The sequence below is a fragment of the Mirounga leonina genome, unplaced genomic scaffold (assembly GCF_011800145.1).
Source record: "Mirounga leonina isolate KUSES-001 unplaced genomic scaffold, KU_Mleo_1.0 Mir_200, whole genome shotgun sequence".
Classification (NCBI taxonomy): Eukaryota; Metazoa; Chordata; class Mammalia; order Carnivora; family Phocidae; genus Mirounga; species Mirounga leonina.
In genome coordinates, this window is record NW_023270503.1 from 29,557,721 (window position 1) to 29,565,395 (window position 7,675).

The window sequence follows — 7,675 nt, forward strand, 5'->3', positions numbered from 1 at the left end:
ACTATGTGCCAGGTCCAGGCTCCATTCCCCATTGTAGGTGCCCCCTAGCCCTGATGGGCCTGGGTGCTCCCAGTGGCTCCCTCAGCCCACCCTCCCTCTTAGCTCGGCAGCTCTGGGCCCCGGTGCGCCACCTTCCACGTGGCTAGTGGCTGGCTGGGGCCTCATCTGCCCTAGTTTGTGTGGGCTTCAAAAACGAAAGACCAGGGCGCCTGGGTGGCTCAGTCGGTTGGGCGACTGCCTTCGGCTCAGGTCGTGATCCTGGAGTCCCGGGTTCGAGTCCCGCGTCGGGCTCCCTGCTCGGCAGGGGGTCTGCTTCTCCCTCTGCCCTCTTCCCTCTCATGCTCTCTGTCTCTCATTCTCTCTCTCAAATAAATAAATAAAATCTTTAAAAAAAAAAAAGAATCAGGGCGCCTGGGTGGCTCAGTCGGTTGGGCGACTGCCTTCGGCTCAGGTCATGATCCTGGAGTCCCGGGTTCGAGTCCCGCATCGGGCTCCCTGCTCGGCGGGGAGTCTGCTTCTCCCTCTGACCCTCCTCCCTCTCATGCTCTCTGTCTCTCATTCTCTCTCTCAAATAAATAAATAAAATCTTAAAAAAAAACAAAAAATGGAAGACCACATTTGTCACTTTGGGTGGGCTAGCAGAGCTGGCTGAGACAGACAGACAGACTGAGCAATGAAGGTGACCGCTGTGGTTTGTGGCCTCTCAGATCAGACAGACACTCCAAAGCTTGAGAGGGGACCCAATACCTTCTTGGCAGACTGTTCGGTGTTAACCGAAAGGCTTGTCCCCACCTCCCTCCCTCAGGGGCAGCATGAAAAGTGAGAGGGCCAACGTGGGCTTAAATCCTGGTTGTGCCATTTTCTAACTGAATGATTTGAGTTGTCCCACTGGTGGCGGCCTCAGGGGCCTCATGAGGGAAACAGGACCAGAATAATCCTTCACTCACAGGGTTGTTGTTTGTAACTCATCCTTTGGGTCCCCTCTTCCCAGACTCGGTGTTTACCTCCAAGTCCTTCAATCTTCACCCCTCCTTTGACCGCAGAACTAACTACTGCCACGTTTCTCTCATTAGACACCTCTCACTCCACATAATACTGTTGCGTCTTTATCATCATACTCCTGCCATTTTTTGGGCCCTCTGTGCCAAGGATTTTCTACATAATATTTTTGATATTCTATTCCAAATATTTTCTAATTTCAACTCATGAATTATTCAGAAGTGCATTTTGACATTTTGAAATGCACGGGGTTGTCTTTTCTTTTTATGCTGTCTTTTGATTATTGATTTCTTTTTTTTTTTTTAAGATTTTATTTTTAAGTAATCTCTACACCCAACGTGGGGCTCAAACTCGCAACCCTCGAGATCAAGAGTCACATGCTCTTCCAGCTGAGCCAGCCAGGCGCCCCTTGATTATTGATTTCTAATTTAATTGTATTGCTGTCAGATAATGAGTAACGTTTGATTGTTTTGAATTGGTCAGGACTTGCCTTGTGATCTAATATGTGGTCACTTTTGTAAATATGTGCCTGAAAGCAAGAGTGTGTTTGCCGGTTGTTGACTGGAGAAATCAAAGTATTCAATTAAATTAAGCTTGTCAGTTGTACTGTTCAAATCTTCTACACACTTACTGATTTTTTTTTTTTTTTTTTTTTGGTCTGCTTAAACTACCAATTCCAGAGGGAGGTGATTTAAATCTTCCTTTATATTGGTGGAGTTGTCTATGTTTCCCACTATTTCTGTTTATGATTTTGAAGCTATGCTATTAGGTGCATATAACTGTAGAATGGTTATACATTCTTGATAAAATGAGACGGGCAAGTATCCTATTGTCTCTCAGCAGGGTGGGTTTATTTCTTTCATGTTTATCCAAGGATGTTACCTTTTGGACACCCTTGACTTTTGAGAGGGGCGGATTGTGTCTGCTCCAACCTCCTACCCTAGGAGGCCCCAGGTTTTATCTTGTTCCATTTTGGATTTGTGCCTTTGGGGATTTTCTTTTCTTGCAAGCTTGGCCTTGCATTGAAAATATCATGTGTGCGCGCGCGCACGCACACACTTTATCTTTTATTTAGCATTTCTAGTTGTTTTGTACCAGAAGGGTTTCTCTGGACCTATAGACCACCGTATTGCTGGAAATGAAAGTCTCTGATAACTCTTAACTTGAAATTTTATTTACTATTTAAAACAATTCTATGGGGTGCCTGGGTGGCTCAGATGGTTAAGCGTCTGCCTTCGGCTCAGGTCATGATCTCAGGGTCCTGGGATCGAGTCCCGCATCGGGTTTCCTGCTCCTTGGGAGCCTGCTTCTCCCTCTGCCTCTCTCTCTCTCTCTCTCTCTCTCTCTGTCTCTCATGAATAAATAAATAAAATCTTAAAAAAAAAAAAAAAACAAAAAACCCCAATTCTATGAGGGGCGGCTGGATGGCTCAGTCCGTTAAGCATCTGCCTTTGGCTCAGGTCATGATCCCGGGGTCCTCCCATCGATAGAGCCCTACATCAGACTTCCTGCTCCATGGGGAGCCGGCTTCTCCCTCTCCCTCTGCCTGCTGCTCGCCCTGCTTGTGTGAGCTCTCTCTCTCTGTCAAATAAATAAATCAAATCTTAAAAAAAACCCAAAAACCAAAAAACAATTCTATGAAATCCTATCACCATTTTTTCATAATGAGAAAACTGAGGCTCAGGGGTTTTAGGACTGGATTCAGATCCTAGCTCTGACGTTTACCAGCTGGGCAGCCTTGGATAAATCAGTCATTTCAGAGGACACCGAGCTCGAAGGACACAGCAATAGGGCCTGCCTTGCAGGGCTGCCATCCAGCTCCGAATGACACACAGAAAGTCCCTGCTATGGTGTCCTCGATGCTCGGAAGACTTCTGGGACCATTTCACCTGTGATCACCTGGCTTCTTTCCAGTCTTTAGGCCTGGCTGTCTATAGGGCAGGGACAAGGGTCTGGTACTAGGGCTTATCCTCTCTTCTCTGGAAGACGTTGACGAGGATAGTTCAGTGCTGGAGAGTTACCTGGTGGACCATAAAAGGCCCATCTGCTGAGATTCTGATTCTGACGCACTCCTGGGTGTGGGCCCGTGAGTCACGTGGGGTACGGCCCGTGAGGGGTTGCCCCTCCCCCTCCCCTGGGCTGTCCTCTGGTAGGTCACGTAGACAGGACAGTGGGGTTTCCTCATCCACCACAAGGTGCTAACAAGAGGGATAGAGCAGCTCTCCTTGGTTAGCAAGCAACTTGCCTTTATTTTACCTTCACTTTCTGAATGGGGAATAAATACATATGGTTCAAAAATCGAAACAGTTTAGAAAGGAATGCATCGAGAAATCTTGCTTCCACCTCTGCCTTGTCCACCCTGTTTCCCCGCACCTTATAGGCGACTACTTTTGTTACGTTGCTGACATATATTCAAGCAAATACATTTATTCCTATATCCACCTCCCTTTCTTACACAAAAGGTAACAACATATATACTGTTTTGCACGGCATTTTTGCTTCCAAATATATCCTGGAGATCTTTCCATATCAATATCTGACAGGTTCTTTTTTGTTTTTTTACAACTGCATATTTTTTCTTTTTTTGTATTTATTTTTTCTTTTCTTTTCTTTTTTTTTTTAAAGATTTTATTTATTTATTTGACAGAGAGAGACACAGCGAGAGAGGGAACACAAGCAGGGGGAGTGGGAGAGGGAGAAGCAGGCTTCCCGAGGAGCAGGGAGGCCTATGCGGGGCTCGATCCCAGGACTCCGGGATCACGGCCAGAGCCAAAGGCAGACGCCCAACGACTGAGCCAGCCAGGCACCCCTGCATATTTTTTCATTGTGGAGATGTACTATAGTTTATTTAACCTTTCATTGTCCAGCATAGTAGCCACATGTAGCTATTTACATTGAAATTAATTACAATCGAGTCAAATTTGAAATTCATGTCCTCGGTGGCACTAGCCACATTTCAAGAGCTCGGTATAGCTACCTGTGGCCGGTGGCTATCATGTTGGACAGCATCGACAGAACGGAACATTTCCATCATTGTAGAAAGTTCTATTGGATTGCTGGTTTCACGGATCCCCCGTAGCTGGACACCTGGCTCATTTCCAGTCTCGAGGCGGTTCAGTGATGATGCCACCCATCCCTGGGATGCAGGAGAGCTAAGTGAGAGCTGCTTTGGGAATGCTGGGCCTTCAACCTCAGATCTCAGAATCTGGGAGGCTCCTGCAGGAGAAGGTCTATTGGGTTTGGGGCAGGGGCTTGACCAGGGCTTGGAAAAGAGAGTAACCCTAAGGACAGGCTTCCTGGGCGCCTGGGTAGCTCAGATGGTTAAGCATCTGCCTTCAGCTCAGGTCATGATCCCAGGGTCCTGGGATCGATTCCCACATCGGGCTCCTTGGGAGCCTGCTTCTCCCTCTGCCTCTCTCTCTCTCTGTCTCTCATGAATGAATAAATAAAAAAATAAAATCTTAAAAAAAAAAAATAAAAGGACAGGCTTCCTGCTTAGCTCTAACCCTCCACCCCCTCCCTCCATCCCCGCCAAAACGCAAGCCGGTTTCCTTTCATTCACAATTTAAGTCCTGCACTGCGGATATAGGGACAGAAGAGATACGGTTTCTTCCTTGGAGGAACAGACAGATCGTTACCTGCCTTGTGACAAAGACTTTCAAATCGGCCTCACCAAACACCAAAAGGCCTTACAATACCTTTAATATAACAGAGTGAGGATGTGGGAAAACAGGCATCCCATTTACAGGGGTTGCAAATTGGTGTGAACTTTTTGAGGGCAATTCCAAATCTATCCAAATTCCCAAAAATCTACCCCAAAGGGCATAACCTTTGACTCAGCACTGTCATATTTATAAATTTGTCTTATGGATACACACATAAGTACCGACAAGTGTATGTACCCAGATATTTCCTGCAGGCACCATTGTCTGTTGCAACAAAAGACTGACACAAACTAAATACCCACTAGGAGGAGAGGAGTGAAAGAGACCATGACACATCCATATGATAGAGGACTATGTAGATCTTGTAGAGGCAGGTACATTATTAAGTGAAAATAGCAAGGTGCTAAATTGTGGAATGTGTGCTACCATCTGTGTTAAAAACACACACACACACACACACTGCTTGTATATGCCCAAAACATCTCTGGAAAGATTCATTAAAACTGTTGCTCTTTTAAACTGAGCACATGTATGTATTACCTTTAAAAAAAAATTTTTTTTTTTTTTAATTTTAAGAGGTACCCACTGAGTAATGGTGAGCAGGCAGAGGGAGGGAGATTCCTGGGGAGACCTGCTCAGTCACCTGAGCTCTGAGTGTTCCCAGTGACTGCACAATTCCTCCATACGAGGTGACAAGGCCACAACAGTGTCACCCACACTGTGACTCCATCTCCATCACCTCTGGAGGCCTCGCCCTGTTTTGGCTGTCATACCTCCTTCGCCCAGCAGGGGGAAGCACAGACCCACTAAAGCATTGGTTCCAAACTTCACCAAGCATCCCTTCTAGGATTTCCTCCTCTGTGGACCCTGATTGGAAAGACACTTCCTGCCAAGCCGACCAAATTTATTAGGTAATAATTGATTAAATTCTCTCCCTTATTTTGTGCCTCACATTTCTCGTCAGGGTGCACGCGACAGGGTGTAGGCTTGCTGAGCTCATCATTTTCCACATAAGAGGTTCTACTTAGCCCAACCTTGTTTCCACCAGGCCTTGGGTGGCGGTGGTTGGCCAGAGCATCCCCGGGGGTTGAGGGCTCAGGCTGGCAACTGCTCCATTAGGGGCTCCCCACCCTGCTCGGATTTTCAGCCGGGGGACACAACTCCCACCCTTCTCCTACCCAAAGAAGTAGTTCTGGGCGAGAGGAAGCATGAAAACCTGGCACCAGTCTGACTGGTGGCAGTCACTCCCCCAGATGTGTTTGGAGTCTGTCCCTTGCTAGGGGTGAGCAGCCTAATAATGGGGACTCTTTTCATCTGCCACAGATTCTCCAGGAGTGAGTGCAGTGCTGGGCATACAGCTGGTGTAAATTAAAGGTTTGTTATTGTTAAATGGAAAGAGACAACCATCGAGGGGACCGGGGACTACATTCTTTAAAAAGAAAAAAAAAGGAGGTCCTAGTTAATCTCAAGGGCAAGAACCCACTGACAAGACTGGACCATCTTCAGCTGAAGATAAGGGTCATAGGCACAGAATGGATCACCTTCTTAGCATTCCCAAGGAAAATCCTGCTTTGTCTTACCTTATGGGTCCCTGGCTGGGACATGAAATCAGGAACCACATCTCTCTCACCCACCAGAGGTGCTGGTGACCTTGGCAAAAGAAATGCTTAAATCAGGTCGGTCTGGGGGAAGGGGCTGTTTCATCCCAGGGCCTTCCTTAAAGTTAGATAGATTTCCCAGCTCCTGCTTAACTCCTGTCGGTGGTTCTGGATGTGTGTGTGTGGGGGGGGGGGGGCGCAGGGGGAAGAGAAGGCTCTAAGGGGAAGGGATACTTATGGCCTCTGGCCTGATCTGGAGGAAATCTAGGGCTCCTTTAGTGGGCCCTCCCTCCTCAATGTCTTGGAAGTGCAGGGAGGGGTAATTGGGGATCTCTACAAATTAAATGGGGAACAAAAGGAGCAACTGAGAGGTTGGAGATTATGTCTCAGACCTGGGGTTCTAAGCCTCCCAATACTTGCTCACCTTTCTGGACAACCCTGGATGAGGGGGGCAGTGGGGGCTCGGACAGCAGCCCCAACGCAGTGTGGATTTTGAGAGTCCTCTCTGCCCCTTATTAGTTGTGTGCCCTTGGGCAAGTCACTTGACCACAGTGAGCCTCAGTTTTCCCATCTCTAAATGAAGATATCAACACCTACCTTCCCTGGTCATTGTCGGGATGAATGAGAGAAGACCTCTGGAAGCATTTCTGTAATTGCTAGACTTCAGGGATTATTATTCGCCAAGGTGAGCGGCCACCCTAGGTCCCTGGAGGTGACAGCGTCAGGAGATTTTTTTTTTTTTCCTCCTCTGCGGAGCCTGCTCCTTTCTCAGCCTGGATATGCTGGCTTTAATCCTCTGTTTCCCAACCCCCGTGCTTCTCCTTGAGACCGCCTTGGTGGTCTCCAGATTCTGGCAGCTTGCCTTTTCCCATAGGCGCTCCCATTCTACGACCCTGAGGATGTCGGCGTGCGCGCAGAGTTGGTCCAGGTTGGGACAGGTCGGGGGGCTCTCCGCTGGCCTGAATCTGCGCCCCCCCGCCCTGCTTTGGGGTTCTCATTTGCAGATGGTTCCCTCTGGTCCTCAGCTCCTCTCTGGACTAAACAGAGGAGGACAGAAACAAGGGGTGGGGGGCCCGGAAGGGGGTTCCCACCTTCTCAGTCGGGAATCCGGGAGGGGGACCCAGTCCTTGCGCCCCAACGCCGCACCGTCATGGGTCTCCAAGCCGCGCTCGCAGTTGCTGGCAATCCTCGACAAGGAGGCTTCCCCCTCCCGACTCCCAGGCGGTGACACCGCCCCCCGCCCCCCGCCTTCCCCACCTCCCCTCACCCAGACCCCGCCGATCCCCGGCTCCGAGCGAGCGGGAGCATGCGGTTCTAGGACCCGGAGGCGCCGGCGCGCGCCGCCGCCTCTGCCTCGCCTCGGTCGCCTCCCGCTCCGGCAGGTGAAGCGGCGCCCGCCGCCCCCTCTGCGGC

The 7,675-nt window shown here is 49.0% G+C and overlaps 1 long non-coding RNA gene across 1 annotated transcript; it reads right to left on the reverse strand.

Annotated features, from left to right (window-relative positions):
* Window positions 1-3,695: 3,695 nt before the first annotated feature.
* On the reverse strand, window positions 3,696-6,964 carry LOC118025110. The gene is made up of 3 exons (XR_004683249.1): window positions 6,860-6,964; window positions 6,245-6,314; window positions 3,696-4,135 (listed from the first exon to the last, which is right to left on the reverse strand). It is a non-coding gene; the product is annotated as an uncharacterized LOC118025110 (long non-coding RNA).
* Window positions 6,965-7,675: the final 711 nt, after the last annotated feature.